This window comes from Corvus cornix, chromosome 1, assembly GCF_000738735.6.
Source record: "Corvus cornix cornix isolate S_Up_H32 chromosome 1, ASM73873v5, whole genome shotgun sequence".
NCBI classification, from domain to species: domain Eukaryota; kingdom Metazoa; phylum Chordata; class Aves; order Passeriformes; family Corvidae; genus Corvus; species Corvus cornix.
The window spans coordinates 32,407,012-32,428,546 of NC_046332.1; the positions used below are offsets into that span (position 1 = coordinate 32,407,012).

Sequence of the window (21,535 nt, forward strand, 5' to 3'; positions counted from 1 at the left end):
AAAGAAGTATAAGTGCATTTACTTTTTCAGAAATCTAGAATTATCTGTATGAATAGATGAGGAACCAGTGCCACTTTCACTTATACAGCATATTAGTCCCAATAATGCAATTAGTGCAAATAATGACCTATCTACATGATCTTCACATTCGTGTTCTCACATGGCAGTCTTTTTCCACTGATTTAAATTTCTGACCAATTAGTTAAAAGTTCAGCTATGAATATAAAAGATGGGTGTTTCTGGGTTTCTAAAAAAGCAAAGAAACCCAAACTAATTTATGAGAATTAAATTTGTGATTAACATACTGGCCATGAGTGCATGTAAGGAGCAGACATAGTATGTGTTGTTGATACTGGTACTAGCCAACGAATAATTATCAAAAACAAACATGGATACATACAAAGAAATAAGCGGCACAGGAAAAACAAAGCAGGTTCTCTGCCATGGGGGTTTTTATGAGACTGGAATAGTTCTGGAAAAGAGCAAATCAGAATGTCAGCATATCAGGAAATGCTAGGGCATTGTTGCCTGGGAAGAGATGAGAGATGTCAGTAATTTCTGACATATATTGGATCCTTCTTGAAGTCCACTGGACCAAAGACTACATGCTAACTTATTTTTCCCCCAAATATTCTTGGATCTATATTGCAGAAACGTTTTTATCATATTCTCCAAAGCAGCACAAGTACCAATTGTGTCCAAAAAACCCCAAAATTCTTTGCCTTGGGAAAACCTCAGGTTCCTGACTGAGTGGAGAGTGACAGCAGATCACTACACCATCAACCACAAATAATCCCAGGAGAAAGAAAGAATCGAGCATAATGTCACTAAGGCAGTGAAGAGCCTGGAGCACAGCAGCGAGCAAGCTGGGTTTATTCAGCTTGAAGAAAAGATGCTTAAGGAGGGATTTAACACTTGTCTGAGACTACCTAAAAGGGGCCGTGGGGGTGTAGAGATAATGAGTCAGACTCTTTTTCGTGGGACACAACAAAAGGACAAGAGGCAACAGGCATCACTTGCAGCAAGGGAAATTCTGATTAGGTATCAGGAAAAACTGCACACATGCTCCCCCCCAAGGGTGGTTCAGCACTTGCCACAAGTTCCCAGAGCAGCCGAGGAACCTCCACCCTGGCAGGTGTCAGGACTCACCTGAGCAAGGCCCTGGGCTACCTGAGCTAGTTCTGGGGAGAGCTCTGCTACGAGCAGGGGGTGGGACTAAGCAATCCAGAGGTCAAAACAGTCATCAAAGGAAGAGCAGAGGGAAAGGCTATGTGTAGAGGATTTTTTGCCCTTGTACTTCCTAAGCCTCTATTAACAGCTACTTGTAGAGTTAACCATCAAATCCATAACAAATTTTGCATCCTTTGGCAAGGAATTCCATTGCCCAGCTACAGAAACACTCCGTCCTTTGACCTGCTTATAACCTTCTCCCTGCCTCTTTTTTATTAACACCTGGTTGCTGTAAAAAAAGGAAAATCAGTGGGTGATTCCTGTTTCTCTCCCCCTGCTCCAAGCTGCTCGTGGTAACAGACCTGAAACGTCCCTATCCATCCTCAGCTCTTTCCCAGGCTGAAGACTCCAGCCCTACTAAGGTGTTCTTTGCACACAGTTATTCTACATCTCTGATCACCTTTGCTGTCCTTCTCAGAGATATTTCCAATTCTGGCATCTTGTTTTGGAGATAAGAGTGAAGGTGGGCACAGAACTGCGGTGTTCAAGATGCTGGTGAGTCATGGACAGTGATGATTTCTGATCTTCACCACAACCAAGCATTAAGCTAACAATCTCATGGATTTCTATGATCAAAGTCTCATTCCAAAGAGGTTATAATTAGTTCCCAGTCATTGTTTGATATGCAAATTAATTATTTTTTTTTTGTATAAACATTGTTTTACATAAGCCTATATGAAATTTCATCTGCTGTTCTACTGCTCACTCAGTCGCTGCCGTAAGGTCTTTCCGAAATTATTCACAAGTCAACTCCCACCATATTATCCTGAACAACTTTCTACCATCATCCCATTTCCTCATCTCACCAAGCTGTATTCCCAGGTCACTTGGGAATATTCTGAACAGTGTATATTTCAGATTACCCTGTGATCTGACCACTGATGACTTCCCTTCACTGTAAAAATGGGATGTTAATTCCCACCTTCCATTTACTATTTTTTGGTAATTCTTTATCCTTTTTTTTTTTTTTATTAATGCTATGACTTCAGCTTTATTTAAAGACTTTGATGAGAAAATCCTGTCAAATTCTGTAAATCCTAGCAAATTGTATTGGCCAGACATGCCTTATCCACAAACTTGCTAAGTCCCTCAAAACCCTCCAGTTTTACAGGACCAGACGTGCCTTTACAAAAGCAGATGCTGGCTCTTTCTTTAGTATCACATTCATTTGCTTTCTCCTTTATACTGTGTACCCTCTTGCTCAGATAACGACTTTATTGTTTCATGCTTCCCTGATGTTTGGGGGGAGCTAATTTGGAGCTCTTTTTTGAGAATGAGAATTGCATTTGTTACTTACTTCAGACAGGTTTTGCTGTTGTCCCAGGTTACAATGTAACCAACAGGATGTATTCCCTTATCAGCTTCACAAGCTGTTAAAACAGGTAGGGCAGTTTGTTATCTCCTACCATTACTCTCCCCTGACAACCCCTCCAGGGGCTCTCTGTTTAAGGGTCAATCAAGGACACACCGCATGACTCATCAGCCCACTGTGAGATGCCCCGCCCAGGGGGAGGAGCCAAACATTCCCAGCTGTTCGGCGCTCCGCTGGAATTCAGTCATTAGTGCAGAGCAAAGGCTACCTGTGACTTGCCAGTGCCAGACGCTCTCCGTTATGCCCTGGGGCTCCAGGACAGTGCTGGACCACTGTAGTTGCCCAAATCCTTACCAGAGAGTAATCCAGCATGAATCCCATACCCTGACACTTGTGCCACGGCAGTCTCCAGAGCAGAGTGCCCGTTTGGACTGTGAGGACTGTATATCTGGCTCTTTGTTCCATAAAGGGCTAGAAAGACTGCAGCAAAAAACTTTGGACTGTGAGGACTGTGTATCCTGCTCTTTGTTCCATAAAGGGCTAGAAAGACTGCAGCAAGACTGCAGCAAATAAAGGAATAGCCAGGATTTAAAAGGCCGGGCAGCTGACCCGTCTCGCGGCAAAACCTGGATTGGGGGAGAGCCCGGACTGGATTTTTCCCGGAGTACGGAATGGGTGAAAACCCGGACTGGACTTTTCCTGGAGTACGGAATGGGGGGAAATTCAGACTGGTTTTTCAGACAATTCAGAAAAGCTGCAGCTGCAGGGTGGCAGAGGAACTGCAGCAGACTGGGCATCACAAACCCTGCTTGCTCATTATCAAAGTGAGAAGAGCAACAGTAAGGATCTGAATTAGCACAGCGAGCTCCAATCCTCTGGCTATCCCACAGCTTCTATTCGAAAGTAGGTTTTTTTCCCTTCTGTGCCAGATTCCTACTGCTGATATTTTTATTTTTCTCACCAACAACTCTTGTTTTCTTGCCCTAACTAGCTGTCCTAGGTTACAAAGTAAGATGTAACCTAGTCCGTATTCTCTTATCAGCTTCACAAGCTGTTAAAACAGGTGGGGCAGTTTGTTATCTCCTACCAGGACTCATCCGTGACAACGCCCTCGGGCAATCAAGGACACACGGCTTGACTCACCAGCCCGTTGTGAGATGCCCCACCCAGGGGGGAGGAGCCAAGCATTCCCACGTGGATATAATCTGGGGTTTGGAACGGCTCCAGACAGGTGCAGAAGAAGAATTTTCATCACTGGACATCTAGCAGGGCTCTAATTACAAATCACTTTATCAAAACCCAATAGTTACAGACCTATACACTGTACATATCTAAATGAAAATCAACGCAGATCAGGTTAATTCAGGCTACCTGTTATTTTCCACTCTTGTGTTATAAAAGAAGCAGGTTTTTTTTTTTCAGGGCAGGGGTTCTGACTGCCCTGAAACATTGATTCATCTGCCTGTGGGGTTAAATAAAAATTTCTTACATATTCAGCCTGTGCCATCAGGATTCTCCTTTTCCTTTTGTACAAGCTCCTTCTCTCTATGGGTGTGAACACAGATCTTAATTCTAATAATTTGCCCTCCTCTCCCATCTTGAGATCCTTACTAGCAGCTAGATAGCCTGAATCCTCTGTAATTATTATTAGATCTTGTGGTAACTGGTGTGGAACAGCAGCATCAGGTGTAACACTATAGGAAGGTCATATCTTGGCTTTTAGTAAAAGATCTGATGAATTAATTTAGCAACAATATCAAGTACTAAGCCAACTGCATCTTTTAATTAACAACAAATGTGTGTTATAATTAATAAATTACCTTAGAGGCAAAAATCATTTAATGACTTGTAGGTTAGAGAACAGTATACACAGAAAGAGATGTAGGCCTGGAAAACATATGAAAGGTTTAATAAGAGGTAAAATTTTTCACATACATGGAATAAATTAATATTTAACCTCCCGAGAGATAAAAGCAATTCTGCCACAGGATAACTGAACTCTTTATGTATAATGAATTGATAAACCCTGTCTGCCTTATTGAATCCCAATTCATAGATGTGTACTACATTTCAAGAATAATGTTTGTTTCATTTTAGAGTCCTGCTCTGCTTGAATTCAAGCCAAAATCTACTGAAGCCTCTAATTTTGAATTTGCACCATGAACTTTACAGCGTGCCCACAAATAATCCTTTTAGGCCTAAAATAATTTAATCTAATTTAAGGCAGATGAGATGCCCATACTTGGAGCCAAGTTACAAACTACTACAGAGAATGATTTCTTTAAATTATTTTTTATGGTAGAGACGTGACATTTCTAACTAATCCTAATAACAGATGTGAATCCCTCACATATATATTGTGATATCTGTGATATACTAAACTACCTAGATATTTTCACTGCTTCTGCAAGACAGTTCAAAGGGAGATATTCAATTAATAGAGAATTCAGTGTAATCACAGACTATCAAAGAAAGAAGGAAGTTAAACACTTGAAAGAAAAAAGGGATAATTTTTGGTTATTTATTCAAAGTAGCAATATTTAATATGATACATCAACTAGTGACAAAACAGGAGAACATTTCAAGTGAAGAATTGATGGGGGGACTACTTTACTTTTTCAAAATCTGTCTGTTTTAGTTCAAAGGCCAAATTTCTCTGTTAAGTCTAGAGTAGAAAAGATGAGGTTCTTCACAGCAGGGCAATTTGAGATGTTTACAGCAAGAGCCTAGGTCTCCTTGATCAACAAGGAATTTGTCTCCCCTAGGGCTTTTCTGTACCCACCTTTACTGGTCTCTGTAAGAAGATAGGATGTCACATCAAAATTAGTGAAATCACCCTTTTTTAGGTATTGGAGCTCTAAAAGTAGAAACAAAACCAAAAACTCCAGTTTTAATCTAAACCAGCTCTCACAATTAAAGACTTGAGGGTGTTGCCCACACTGAGGGTGCAGCATAACAGGAACAGATGATGTTTCAACAATGCAGGAATTGGAGATGACTGTGAGATTCCTTTTAAATGGTCATCCCTATATGAAATAAAATGGGAATTTTACATACTGTAGGTGAATTAGAAACTCCATATTCACCCTGCACAAACTTTAGAACATCTAATGAAAATGTCTCCAAGCGAAGCCAAGCAGTTTTAAAGGTTGGGCAAGGATTTTTTCTTTTTATAAGGTGTCACCTTTGAATTTGAAAGTTTTGGGTCTGTCATCAAAATGTAATTATATTTGGTAATCAAAGTCCAATTCCAGTTCTGAAACGCAAATTAATGAACAAGGATAAAAACAGGTTTGAAGCCTTTCCATTATATTTTTGACAATTTCAGAATTGTGTTCAATATATTATTCTTAGGGCTAGGGTTTAAAGATCTGCCAATATTAGTTCTGATTTTGGATGCTTGCTGGCATACACCATGGCAAATGACCTCTTCCTCTGTCTTTTGAGCTGAACTTGAACATGGGCAGCCTCACAAGTCAGCACCAGACCAAAGGCCTTTCCTCTTGTCCTGTGGCTAATCTTCTGCTTAGTCCCAGAGCCCAGAAAAGGATCTGATTTAATCTAAGTGAAAGCACCAATCACTAAAAGACAGTTAAGAACAATCCCTCTTATGCTACCTCAAAGCTGCAAGACATCCTCTTTCAGCACAAGAGGAAATGGCCTAAAGCTGCACAAAGGGAAGTTTAGATGGGGTATTAGGAAACATTTCTTTACAGAAAGAGTTGTCCAGCCCTGTAAGAGACTGCCCAGGGCAATGGTAGAATTACTGTCCCTGGAAGTGTTCAAAAAACATGTAGACATGTCACCTGAGGACATGGTTTAGTGGTGGACTTGGCAGTGATGTATTAACAGTTAGACTCAATGATCTTAAAGGTTTTTTGCAGCCTTAATGATTCCAGGATTCTGTCGTCTTTTGTTCAAAGTCTGTGCTAGTAGAGGGTCAGCATGTCTCAGCAGCCTCAGAGTAGAGGATCTTATCCTGATTTGGACTGTTCTATGAATAGTGCTCCTTCAACAAGGGTTGAATTAGAACCTAAACCCTGAGTATGGGCAAGTTAGCCCAACCATCATTCTTGTATGAATTAGAACATCTTATAAACTATGGTAATTTATCTGAGCCATGATATAGATTTTCTGTCTGACATAGGTTTACTCTTTTGATGTGGAATAGTTTTTGATTTGAAATCTTTTCTAAAAATCGTATCTCATCCTATGCTTTAAAATAATTTCTAAATTTTTCAGCATAGAAATGAGCATTCACACTTAGGCACTGGGATAGCAATCAAATATGTTTCTGTTTAGGATGATCTCTGGCCTGAGATTTTTCACAAATTTTACATCTGGTTCCCAAATGAGCTCAGATAATAATCAGTGGCTTATGAGAAAGCATCAAGAAACATGTCTTTTCAATCTGCTTACAAGGTCAAAAAAATTCCAACAGGATATAATATACATACACAAGCTTGATGTATTGGAGTGTTGCATTTTTTTACAATGCTAACAGTTTGATGAGACTATCAATTAAACATGACTGTGTAGTTAAAATTTCCATCTCTAAATGCAGCTGCAGCTAACAGGACTGCTAATCAAAGCAGTGTTATAATTTAGCAGTGATGAGGAAAGCAGTAGCCGTCAGAAGGGAATAACAGAAAGGAGGCAGCTGCTTTCATATCATTTTAGTGTCCATTTCTTTAATGAGCCTGAGGAGACAATTCCCTGCTGACTATTCATTAATTAATGGAATTTATGAGAGAAGAGCTATCAGCATGCAAACAAGTGGAGAACAGGTGATGACGGTCTGTTTGCAGGCAATGAGCATATTGAGGGAAGGAAGATTTTGAATAAAGCAAATTATCTGGAAGAGATATTTAACAAAAAGCTGAGGTACAAATTCCTCATCTGGGCAGCAATGACATGGCTTTCAGCTTAACAGGGACATATAATTAAACTCAAGTTATGAAAAATCCATGGTCAGATCTGGGAGAAAGAAGAAAGCTGCTGAGAGGACTCAGCAGCTGTCTCTTTCCCATTCTGACTTCCACCATTTTGCCATGACTTGATTGCATTAATAAACGGTTGGATAGATCCTACTGGAAACTCAGTCTCCTTCCCTTTTGGTGTTTCAGTGTTATTCTAGTGTCTTGCCCTTTGGCTGGGAACTCTGTGCTGCCTCTCAAGGGAAACCAGACTCTTTCCCAGCCTTGAAGATCCCAGGGCACAGACCAGATTGTGCTAAAATCAACCTGCAGAGATTAATAAAGAGAAGACAATATCACAGTGCTGGGCATCAGCACTGTCAGGCTGGACACTCTTTGCATACGGATGGCATCAAAGGGTAGCTGAGATTGCAGATTTGGTTGTAGCCTCATGGTATCTGTTCACAAAGGAATTCTTTGAGCCTTTTTGCACAGCTTGAATTCTTGTAATATTAAACACCCTCAAGCCTGGTTCCAATTAATTGTCTTTGATCAGAAAGTGTAAAGTACTTGTATTTAGACATATTTGTACTAAAGCAAACTCCTGATGATGCTGTTTCTGTCCATTTTCTACCAGGGGTATTTTGTGTAGGATGTGTGAAGAACATAGTGGAGCTCGGCTCTGCAAGTGCAAGCTCCTTAAAGACTTGATGTTAGCAACATATGTAAGAGCAGCCACAAGCTTGCTGTAAACCGGACAGGCTGAGGCAGCAGATACTGGACACGTGAAATAGACTCTGACTGCAGAAGCTCCAAACAGTATCCCACCATGTTTTGGGGATTTACATTATAAAGGCCGTTGTGACAATCACACTCACACAGTACAACACTCATAGAAGTCTGTTCCACACAATCTTGAATCTTCTGCATATGCAGTAGCCAAAAACAAGGATTTCATTTTTGACACTATATTTTACACACAAACTGTTCCACATATGTTCGCTGAGTGGGTAGCTATAGCACATGCTTTTTCTACTAAGGTTTCTAAATGTCAGGGATGTTACAAGTTTTTCTCAATGGCTCTTCTGTCGGGTGGATGATGGAGAAGTAAACAAACAACAGAAAGAGTTGAGCAATTTTGTCCGAGGTCCTTCGTTTTGACTTAATGAAAAACATATCTGGAACGTATCATTAAAAAAAAAAAAACAAACCATGGCAGCTTATATGAGAAAATTTGGAGTACAGGAAGACCCCCTCCCTTTACACAATATTGCTTTATCAAACTTGAAACATCTTAGGGCTGAAGGGAGGAAGAGGGATTCCGTTAGCATCATGGAGACTTGGGTAAATAGGGGTAAGGCTTAGATGATAAATAAAGTCCTTGATCCTGTAAGTATATTTAAAGTTAATTTTAAAAAATTTTCCAATAAATACTCTTAGTTTTACTTCATTGCTCAGATCTCTCTGCATGTTTTCTAAAATCTGCAGCTGCAGGAGTCCTATGAAAACCTAATTTTTTATTATAACATAGGTTAAAATAAACAAAACTAAAACAAACAGAAGTCCCACAAAAAACCCAACTGCCAAACCCAACCAAACCCAACCAAACCAAACCAAACCAAACCAGAAAGATGAAAATTAAAATGTATATTTTAAAGAATTGCTTAAATTTTTAAAACAGACTTGAATTTCTGTTTGATTTCTTTTGTATTTTAAGTGGTAATCTGCTCAATCCACCATCCTGACTTCTTGGGGTGACCCTTTCTGCAGGAAAGGAGCACAGATACACATCATCTTTATGCCAGTATGAAATTCATTCATTGGCTCCAATCTAGTTCAAGACTTCAAAATAATTTCAGTAAAACATGAAATAACAAAAATTAATAAGAGTAATTAGCAAGTAAGGAAATTATAGTTGTCACTTTCTCAGTATTTTCATGCAGGTCTACATGATAGAGAGTGGAAGCCTGTCTTTTTTCACTGCGAAATATTTCACTGACTTCTAATAAATAATATGCAGCTTTCTTGGCCCAGCTATTTTATTCACAGGAATGACCTGTAAAATACCTTGAGGTTAAACCACATGCTGCTAATTACAAGCAGATTATTCAGATTTTAACTCAGACTTTTTGCACTTTGATGAGAAATGTTGAAAATGTTGACCATTTATCTCCTTTCATGGCTGGAAATGTGTATCAAATGTCATCTTTAATCCAGCCAAAATCTAGTTAGTGAAAATATAACACATGGGAATACATATATCTTTTAAGTTTGATGATGTATTACAGCAATTATGTTAATCAGAAAAGAGAGGTGGGTTGTTGAAGACAGCATGGGCCAGGCTGCCCAACCTTTACAAAGATTTCCACATACCTGGGGTGGAAAAACTAGCAGAATTTTAAAGTGATAATTCCCAAAAGAACCCATGAAAAGTCCATATACAAGCCAAACAGATTCTGGCACTCCAATTATAACCTAAGTCATATCACATCTAATAGGTAAGAAGGGAGAGGTGTTGTTTTTAAGGAGAGAGAGAAAAAGAGATGAAATTATTGCTTTCCACTTATTTGTCTTTTTTTTTTTTTTTTTTTTTTTGGCATTGAAGCAGCTCTTCCACACATGCATGGCCTGACTGTGATGAGCACCAACAAATCAACCCTGAGATTATCTCTGTTGGTTAGAGCATGGTACTAAAACCTCCAGGTTTGCTGGTTTGATTCCCAGAAGGGCCATTCACCTAGGTGCTGGATTTTATAATACTTGTGGGTCCCTTCCAACTCAAAATATTCTGTGATAAGGATCTAGTCATAGCAGTAGGAACAGAACAGCTATCAAAATACAAGCGAGTGATGGATATAGGAACTCCATCCTTCCTTCTGTCATATTCAGTAGGAGCACAGAATACAAACACCCCAAAGCTGATGCAGGTAATGGTGACCTAAACCTCCAAAACCAGCTCACCTGGTTGTGCCATATTAAAGCATACAATTAATAACTTTATCCACTCTTTTCATTTGACAATATTTTTCCTCTGACACAACCCACCTTTCATGAATTCTTAATTGATTTTATACTTAGCTGTGCATCAAAGTTGATGACAGTTACTTTTAAAATATATTTAGTCCATATCTTGTACTCCTACCTCAATAAAGCCAGATGGATGTCTGAAAAAATCCTCTGAAAATGCAGCCAACTTCCTAAGGGGAAAAAAAAGTATATGTATATATATATGAAAATAAACACTGTGATCAAAACTATGACTGTGGAATATATGAAGATAACCAGTCTGCTGAGAACTTCATATACCAGCAACAAATCAAGATACTCATCCTTCTCCCCAGCATTTGGTTAACCCCAGCTGCAGATGAACATTTAAATTTTAATTAAATAAATAAATATTTATTATATTATTTGTTGCTATTATTATTTTTTTGGTCCCAAGTCTGATCAGCATATGAAACTTGCCTGTATATTGCATCAGAAATGATAGAGAAAATTAATAATTATTGAAATACTTTTTGATCTTAACTTTTATGAGTAATAAAACAACTAATTTCAAAACAATAGCTGAACCTTCTCTCCAGATTGCTGGAAGATATTGTTTTAGTTCCACAGCATTTTTCATCATTCCTGAAGGTTATCATTGTTTGCTTTTCATATTTAACTGAGACCAAAGATTAATGAAACTAAAAATTACAGATTTTAATATAAGTTAAAAGTATTAAAAAAAATTATATCATCTTACTGTTCTTCATGCAATTTTAAGACTATCAGTAAAAAACAAAGGCAGATAATTCCAAGAATGATGAAAAGATTGACTTGTAGGCATTACTATTCAAGTTTTAGTCATAATATAAGAGCAAGGGGAAATTGAATATATTTGAAGGAAAGAAAACGTAAAGCTTGTTAAGGAAAACTTATTTCTTCATAAGTTTCTTATTGAGCTTCTAAATCTCATTGCTACAAGATACCTCTGCAGAGGCCCATGCAAGCACTTAGGGAAGAGGCCTCATGTCTGAATTCACAGAAAAGTAAAAATAATGTGCTTTAAGCCCTGCACCCTGAAAATTTTATTTCAGTTCTAATCAGAGAACTTCTCACTCAAACACCTTGGCCTTTGCATTTCTATGATGAAATGACCAAATGAAGTAATATAAGGATACATTTGGACATTTGTTTTCAACAACACAGGTAAGCATCACTGATTGTTCTGGGAGGGATGAAAGAACCTAAAAGCAAGAAGATGAATTCTGTGGGTATGTCCTTAAAGACTGAGGGCATGAGTCTGTACGTGCAGTCTGTATTTCAGCACAACTGTTCTTACCACCCCCGTTATTACAGAGTAAGCGCCCATTTTAAGACCCTTTTAAAATACATTTTTTCCTAGTAACTAACAGCTAATACTGAGGTCAGTCTTGAGCTTCTCATCAAATTTGCTGCCCAGAGATAGAACTCCTTGTTTCAGATCCAAGTTCCCACGTCACCTTTTGTGCCTCATTTTGCTTTAATTTTATGGCATAATTCAGAAATACTGTACCAGCACCTTCCTGCAGAGTCGAAGACCTCAGTGAAAAGATTTCATAGTCATAGAATCATAGAATATGCTGAATTGGAGGGGACCCATCAGGATTTTCAAGTCCAACTCCTGGCCCTGCGCAGCACCATCTCCAAGAGCTGCACCATGTGCCTGGGAGCATTGTTCAACACTTCTTGAACTCTGCCGAGCTTGGTGCTGTGACCACTTCCCTGGAAAGCCTGTTCCAGTGGCCAGCCCCCCTCTGGGGGAGAAACTTTTTCCTGATATCCAGCCTAAGCCTCCCCTGAATTAGTTTCATGCCATGCCCTCAAGCCCTGTCACTGGTCACGAGAGTGAAAAGATTGGTACCCACCCCTCTGCCTCCCCTCATGAGGATGTTGAAGACCCCAGTGAGGTCTCTCTCAGTCTTCTCTCTGGTGACATCCTATACCTTCCTACAAAAACCTGTAATGCCTGCTGCTCCCTTGAGGTTGTTTCGAAGTGTATTAAGGCATTGACCTCTGCCAGGTACACTGTGGAGAAACAACATTTACAGGGAGCATGAGTAAAGAGGATGTTAGAGCTACAGCTGGAACCCATAAAATATCTTGAGGAAGGAAGTTGTGGGGAAAGTATAGATACTAGTTTTCTGAAAACTGCAAAGTGGTGTGACATTCACCAGGAAAGTTTCTCCAGCATTACTAAATGCAGGAGGAGGCAAGACCAGGACTGAGGTATTTGAAGCAAAAGTGAATGTGAGTGAAGCTCTAAATTAATTTCTCTAGGGAGTAAAGATGGGATTGACCACGTTTTCTCTATTTTATCTAAACTGGTGGCAATTTTGTTTTCAATTTTCTGCATTTTTTTTCCATTTTCATATTCTAAAAAGATAGGCTGTCAAACAAACAAGGGAAAAATACACTTTTCTATCATTCCTTTTTCAAATTCCTGCTATTAGAATTGTAAATCCTGGAGGTCCTTTCACTCAGAAGTAGGGATCAGCAGGTGGTTTATGTATCAAAACTGCAAAGCTTTTGTTTGATTTTCAACAAAAAAAAAGTAATTTTGTGTGGATCACAAAGTTAACCAGTAAGAGATGAAAAATAGCTCAATCAATCCTCCAACACTGCAATTCAGCATTCCGTGGCTGAATAATCAGATCCTTCAAACTCTACACTAGAATTTGCTCTGTAATTTACACGAGATTGTAAACTCCAGGTCACTGTTTCCCCCCATTTCCTTAAGTTTATGTTAGCATGGCTATAATATTGTAACTATATAATAAAATAAAATCTTAAGTCCCATGGATCATGTGAATACAATTTATGAATCATATTTTTGGACAGCATACTTAGCCCAGTCCTCTTGTTGGTTTTATGAAACAGGCCAGTCCCATCCATAAAACTTGATATGTATAATTTCCAATTCCTCATACATGTTTATGCATGTTTCTATGTGTTTTAACAAATTTATATTCATATCTAGTATCCTCAGTATTTCTATTTACTGTAGCTTTAAATTCATGTGCATTTATTGATTTCAGTTCCATTTGCTCCCAGTTCATCTTGGCATTACTGGGAAGAGAGTCATGCACACAGTTCTTACGATGATTTTGTATGCTCTCAAATAGATGTGAAACTAAACACTGTCGTGACCAATTTGACATAATTTTTGCCAGATATTATATTGTTTCTTTATTTTCCATCTATTACAAATGTCCATGAGTTATTGGAGATGTTCGTTCTTGTGAAGAAAAATCCCCTCATAAATTCCACTGAATAACAAACTATTTTAAATGGCTGTTTATTTGATTAGCTCATAAATATGCCTGGTTTCAGCCCTAGATTTACTATATTTTTAATTTTCCAACAGATTGGCCATAGTTTTAAGGCTTTCATCTGAAGCCGTTTGGTCTATTTAAAGGGCACAATGTACTTAACTAGTCAAAAGGCTCTTGATCTTATGAATGCACTTTGCTAGTAATGGGATAGTCATTTTCCAGGCCAGTAAAAAGCTATTACTCACTGGAACACAAACAGATTGTGAGAGGGAACGCTCATGCTGATGGCTGGCAGCCTGACAAAGGGAAGTGGGAAATATGGCCCTTTCCTGAATTAAGTTGCACCGACTCTATCTGTTCCAAACATTTGACTCCTTTCTTCTTGTGATGCTTATGACAATAATAGGATAACAGATTTATGTCATGAAGGCACTGACCTTTGTCAGAAAGAACATTTTGACAGGAAAAGATGTGATATGCTGCTCCGCTCTATAGTTTTGACAATGACTGACAGTATGGCCATATATCGACATGGCAAAGCTTATGCTTATGTTTTTATATTGTCATCCTTGGATTAACTCCTGGGTTTTTATCATCTTTGATCACATACAACTTTTTTAATGAAAAGCCTAGATAGAGACAATTAAGACTGCTGAGAAGCCTTGATTCACCTCACAAACACAGAAGTGATTTGTGTTCTAAGTAAAGATGGATTTTGCATGAAGAAGCAGCTAAACCTAGAGAACACTGATGCTTCTTCTGTTCCTTTACTCCATGGTAAGGATACTCTCACCTTAAGAAAGGCTAGTTTACACTGCCGGTTTTGATGAAAGTTTTATTTTGATAATGAACATTTGATTCTCATTTTTCTATGAAAGGGTTGGATTTGATGGAACGTGACTAAATTTTAAATTTGAAAAGAGTGGTGTTACTGCAGGGAATTTAAATATTTAGGATATGATCAATACATGGATGAAATTATTTTTCTTTGTCTTCAGGACTGGTGGGCACAGGCACTTCATCACCATAGCAGCAAAGAAAAAAAGCCATATATCCAGGTAGTTAGACAAGGCAAAATGGAAAGAGGCACAGAAAAAGCCATTTTTCCAAAGAGAAGGTGCAAATATTCAGTTTGGAGTTTTTTAAATTATAAATTATGACTTCCCATGTACACTTCAGTTGCCAGACTGATCTGCTCATATTGCCTGTTTTTGCTATGTGAGCACTGACCCTGTATTTGCTGGGGATTGCAGCACAGCAATGTTGTGTGGCACACAGTCTTCAAATCTCCTGTATTTTTTTAGTGTAGCATGAAGAATATCTTCCATACTGTGCAGTGCAAACAAAATTGACAGTCTCTGCACTTGATGATCTTATCTTGTAAACTCTTAACACGTGAGTAATTTTTATTCACTTGCAGTTTATTTCTGTTCACAGTGAAATCACTGGTGAAATTCCCCAACACCTCCAGGAGAGCAGGATCAGGACCAGGAATATTAGCATTGACTTTTGTGGGAGCTCTCAGAGAACAAATCAAACTGGAAGATAATCAAAGCAACAAAAACTTGTTTTCTGTCTTTCACCTTCCAAGATTTGGATATAAAATTGCCTAGATGTAGCATCACTTTTCATTCAGCTCCTTGAGTGACATATAATGAGGTTTCATTGTTCACTATGACACTTTGACAAATGTTGTGTTACTATTGCTCCTAAGAGTGACTATACAAAACATCCCCACTCCAGAAGCATAGCGCAAGTAAAGTGAGAATCCAAATGAATTATGCATGAAACGTGAGAAAGGAGGCCAATGTTAACTAATCTCAAAATGGGTCAAACTCATGACAATTTAGTTAGTGACAAATGAAGTCATTTTTCTACAATATTAACCGTGTCCCTCTTGATTTGTGTCCCTACTGATCTGCAGAGCACAAAAGGTCATTTTCCAGGCAGATGGGGAATTTCCCTTGCAGAAGGGAATTCAGCTTCTATATGCCAGACATAATGAGAACCAATAAATTAGGCAAAACTGCTGTTTACCTAAGATGAAATATTGATGGCCAGGCCCACGAGAATGCTAATGTCTACATTCATCATTTTTTTTAAAGTCTTGAAATTTAGAGCACAGTAGCAGAAGTTGTGATAGATCTATATATCACAGATACAATAACATTAAAAAAAGGTACCAACCACAGAATGCAAATATAATGCAACTGAAAAATTTCAGTTTCTTCCCCACGAATTTTACTATTATCAGTTAAATGAAATGGGATGTAAAGCAGTACCAAGCACAAATGGTAGGCTTGAAGTATTGATAGCAGGTTAGAAGATCTTTCACTTTTATATTACCAGTGACTAGAAGCTGATATGCAAGATATGTGGCATGATCTGGTGGTCTTTATCCCATTCCCAGATTGTGATGCCATATGTCTCCTTCATATGGCAGAGTAATCTAGGCACAAGCATTGGAACGAACCTTTCAAGACAGGAAGGTACCATATGACTGAAAAAAACAAGTTTAATAGCTTAAGTTAGCAACAAAAGTGATCCATGAAACTAAATGCCTTTAACTCCAAATTTTGAAGACGGTATTCTGAAGGAGAGAATATTTAAAAGGACAAAAACAAGTGGAAAATAAGCTAAAATACAGTACTCATTTACCACCAGAACATTACATGCCAATAATCTGGTAATTCAGACAGTTGGAATGGCCTGCAAGAAGCTGTAAGCCCAAACCCATCCTGTTAACACATGCATGGAAATCATAGAAAAGGTTTTTCTGAAGGTTTGGGCACAACTGCAGAGCTATGCAGTTACTGGCAGGACAGCTTGCGAAAACAGAATGCAGTGATTGTTGAATACAAAGATGGATGCACATACATGACACCTATGAATGGACAGCATTTGCATGGATAATACATATGGAGCTCTGCAAAGGAACTGGCCATAATGTTTGTTGAGACCCTATGAGTCAGGATCAGAAGTGAGGTCCCAGGAGAATGACCTAGGAGAAGTTGTGTCAGGCCTCTGCTGGTCAGTCTGATCAAAAAGAGACAGTTATTGAAGCCTCCTTAAAATCTTCTGATCACTAGTCTTGGTTCTCATGAAAGACATTAGCCATAAATGCTAGAAGGGTCACACAACAATCCCAGAAATTTCCATTTTGCTTTAATACAGCTGCTTGGATGAATTGAGAAGAGCCCTGACAAGAAGGGCTTGATGATACTGGTCAACAAAAACTTACTTTAGGTGAGGAAAGCGGAGATTCCCCCCAGCCCAGCCACCACAAGAATATATCCACAGAGCAGTGTCTAGTTTAGAGCACCCTTGTATGAGACTGACATACTGAGGAAAGTCCAGCAGAAACTACCGAGAAGATCAGTGATTGGAGCACATGACATACAAGGAGGGATTGAGAGAGCTGAAAGCATTCAGCTGGGTTAAAAAAATAGCTGTCTTCAGTGACAAAGGAAATAGTGATAGAGCGGATAGACAGGCTCACCTGTGGAGCCCACAGTAGAAATACAAGTGGCAAAAAGGGAAATTCAGTTTAGTACTACTATAATAGCTTTTGTGATGACAGTAACTTAGCCATGTATCAGATTGCTCAGAGAGGCTATGGAATCACCATCATTGCTGAGGGTCTCAGTGCACCCCTGAGAAACCTGGCCTGAATTTGAAGCTGGTCCTGCAGAAAGTTGGACTAGGTAGTCTCGGAGAGTCTTTCCAACCTTAATAACTCCATGATTCTTTGACTTTAATTATATACCAAAGAATGGAACAGTGGAAAGTGAGGCATAACATCCTGATAGTAAGAGGCAGCAGTGAGCACAATTTTCTTAGAAGTTTTCTATGGAAATGTTGGTAGGACAGTACTTGGAAGATGAATACAGTGATTTAATTTTTTCCAACATGTAAAAAGGCTGTTTAAAGTAGAACCTCATTCTGAAACAACATTCTGAAACCTTCAGCCACTACTAAAATGGAAAAAATAATCATGTTTACGCAATTAAAAAGAAAAAAGGAAAAAAAAGTTGAGAGGACAATTTGCAAGTAAGATTGTAAGTAGTTTGAAGGGGTACAAACTATATTGATCTAAACCTTTGGCTCCTGATATAGCTCCTTTGCACTGATCTGTTATCTTAATGCTGAGCTAGTAAAACTCCTGGGAATTCTCCTTGTGTAAGGAAAATCCTAGCTGGCAGAGAGCAAGCATGGCTGGCTTTGCTCCAGGGTACTGAAGAGAAGATCATTTCCAGGGCAGGGGTGGGATGCTAAAATAGCTCATTATAATGGATACGTTTTGACAGTAATGAAGAGGACGATCACCTCTCCATATAGGTACCTAAATATGTTGAGCAGAGAGACTATTGAAAACAGATGTGCATTTCATAGGGTTTGTGGCAAAATTTAACTTTAAAAAAAACAAAACAAAAAAAGAGCTCATAATAAACACTGCATTTTTGAGGCATTTAAATTTTATCAAAATAAATTAATACTATAAAATAATGCTAGAGAAAAAAGATTCAGTATTACTTATAGGAATCATTTGGTCTGTGAGATTTACATTGTTTTCCATTGCAATAATTGAAATGTGATGGTGAATTCTGATTTTTCTTATAAATATATAAATCCAAAGAGGTATAATTATTTGAGTTTTTGTTTTGAGCATTTACATGGTTTCCTGAGTGCAGAATTTATTCATATATTTCCAGCCTTCAACCATTTTTTGAAGGTCAAGGGATGACTGACTATAGCACAGAAAATAATAATATAATCAACATTTTAAGGCACATTCCTTTTGAAATTAAAGACTTCTAACCCCTTAGGATCACATTTCATAAAACACACAAAAGAATTTATTTCATTGAGACTAATGAGAAAAACATAAAAAATATATTAGCTATATGTTTGTATTTTCTTAGGATAAACTGCTGAATTCTAGACAAACCTGTCCTGCTTATAAATTTTATTTAAGAATAATGTCAAGGTATAATTTTCAGTACAGCCCAGAGACTGAAAAGTCTTCCTCTGCCATTCATATTTGGTCTAGTTCTGGATTCCATATGAAATTTCAGACAGGAAGATTTATGTAATATGCACAGAGTGCATTAATCCACTGCACTACAAAGTACATTAATTTTGAATACTGTTATCAGTTGGGCTATATGGCATGGTGATAACAATATTATTACCTTTATAAAATGCCTTTACTGATATTGAGCGCCTAATTTTTACCCTCTGCATACTTATGCAGTTTTGTACATACACATGAATAGGCAAAAATCTCAAAACTTATGTGTGTATTTTAAATATTTGCATTTATGTTTATTACATTTTTAGTAGCATAATATCAGGATGCTCACTTAATTAAATTAGAGATATTTTACTTGTTTATTTTCATTGTTAATCTTTGCAAATTAAATTAGCCATAGATGGAAGGTAATGAAATTAAATATCAAAAATAGAAGGTAAACCTAACTATTCCTTCTTATTGTTTTTTTGTAGATTTAAAAGAATTAGACTAAGGATCTAAGGAGAAATTTTGGGTTGGGTAAAACATTGAGTTTTATAGTCAAGATAATCTTTTTGGTTTTAGAAGAGAGACTCACACTGTCTGTATTCAGATACTTATTTACCTTAAATGAGGAGGGAAGAACTAGATGCTTCTTAATAAAGTCGAGGCATGTTAGCACGTAAATCCATCAGCTGAACACTCTGACAGAACTCAACAGGTTGATGAGGTGGCCTGGCAGAAACTCCACAATGTTCAACAGCAGAAAGTACAATTCCAATAAATACAAGGATTTTTTTTTCCTAATTAGACCTGCTTTGAGCAGGTGGTTAGATTAGAGGGTTTCTGGAAGTCCCTTCCAAAGTAAATTATTCTCTGAATTTGAAATAAGATTTTATTGCCATCTTAAGCCAGCAAATGGATGTGTATAGGATAACACACAAGCTGGAACACAGGAAATTCCAGATAAATATAGAGAAAAACCTCTTCATCATGAGAGCAGGAAAGCACTTGGAAAGGAGGACAAGAGAAATTATGAAATTTCCAGTCTTAGAGATATTCAGAACTTGGCTGAATATGATCTGAGCATTCTCATATAATTTCGAGGTTAGCCTTGCTGTTTGTGGAAGCCTAGACTTCACTGACTATAAGTTCATTTGCCACTGAAATAATTAAATGATTCTGAACATATACAATTACCCTAAATTTTCTTTCCGTTTTAAAGTCTTGCATGAAAAACCCCTACCAGGAATTCTGCTTTTTTTTTTTTTTTTAATAGAAATATCAACATCTGGTTGCAAAAACAACCCCAGAGCAACATTTCTCTTTGCCACACATATTCCCACACATATTCAGTGCATTATTTTACATCAATTTCTGGCTCAAGTTTGCATCTGCAAAGATGTAAGCCCTTCTGAAAGTATGGCTATACATGTATATGATCAAACCCACACAATGCATAAGCAGTAATTTACCACAGATTTCTGCTGCACTTGTAAATGAAACAGAATTGGTAGACCTGGAAATAATCAATGATTGTATGACCTAATCTAATTTTTGTTTTGTTTTGGATTGTCTCCAAGAAATGCTTATGACATGTTAACTGAAAAAAAATCCTTCACATTTTTTTTCCCAGCTTCATTCCCCATTTTCTCTGCCTTCTCCCAACACCAGCTGCTTAGTGGGAAGGGGAATGGGGGCTGTGGTCAGTTCATCACACGTTGCCTCTGCCACTTCTTCCTCCTCAGGGGGAGGATTCTTCACTCTCTTTCCTTGCTCCATCACGGGGTCCTGCCCACTCGAGACAGTCATCCATGAACGTCTCTGATGGGAATCCTTCCCAGATGGCTTCATCATGAGTCCCTTCCATGGGGTGCGGTATTTCAGGTGGGTCCATCTTGGAGCTGGTTGGCAATGATTCTCTTGGATATGGGGGAAGCTTCTAGCAGCTCAGCAGGATGTCTACAGCCATCCTGTATTCCCCCACCACCAAAACCTTGCCACACAAACCCAACACATTTGGAGGGACATCGTTGATCAGGCTTACCATTTATACTGCTGGAAATGGTGAATTGTGGCAGAGATAAACTATATTTTTGCCTTGTCACAATAAAGGTTTCATCATTCTTCACAAAGCCTCAAAACTTCCCTCAAGAAGGGAAATACTGGCAGTGATAATTTATAAAAGGACATTATTAAAGAAACAAGGTAGTAGAATGATATTCAGTTTGGTTTTCATCAACCAGTGTTTTCTGTGTTATCAAATTGACACAAATGTCACTGAATTGATTCAATATAAAGTGTGTACGTTATTGCTCACATTATTCCCCTCAAAGAATATTACTTTTATATCACTCTCTCTCATCCTTCAGCTTTGCTTCTCAGAAGACTCCATAACATCATGAATGTTTTTACCCAAGCAAAATTTAAACATTAGGACACATCTCTTTTATAGCAGTTTCAAGTTAATTGTATAAAATTGAAACTGAAACATCAGAAAAGCCAAAGATAGAATAAAGAGGATATTTTTCATCACTATGGGATCTTTCCTAGTTGGATTTCTTTTTTTTTTTTTATATTTTATTTCTTGAGACCTTCTTTAGTGCATTTTAAGTAATGCTCCATTAAAGGTCCATTGCACAATTAGTTGCATTCATTCAGTCTTCCACCACAAATACTAGAATATGATGGAAGGACATGTGTGACCCTCACCACCAATGGTTATTTCAGTTTCTGTTCTTCTTTTATCAGCACTGAGGTTCTAGATTAA

General features: G+C 38.0%; 1 protein-coding gene across 1 annotated transcript in view; it reads right to left on the bottom strand.

Moving 5' to 3' along the window:
• Positions 1–21,535, bottom strand: part of TENM4 (teneurin transmembrane protein 4) — a 1,362,823-nt gene that overhangs the window by 1,058,776 nt on the left and 282,512 nt on the right. Inside the window, exon 3 of the mRNA XM_039562133.1 lies at positions 10,601–10,655. The gene's annotated coding sequence lies outside the window, so the exon portion shown is untranslated. The remainder of the gene's footprint in view (positions 1–10,600; positions 10,656–21,535) is intronic.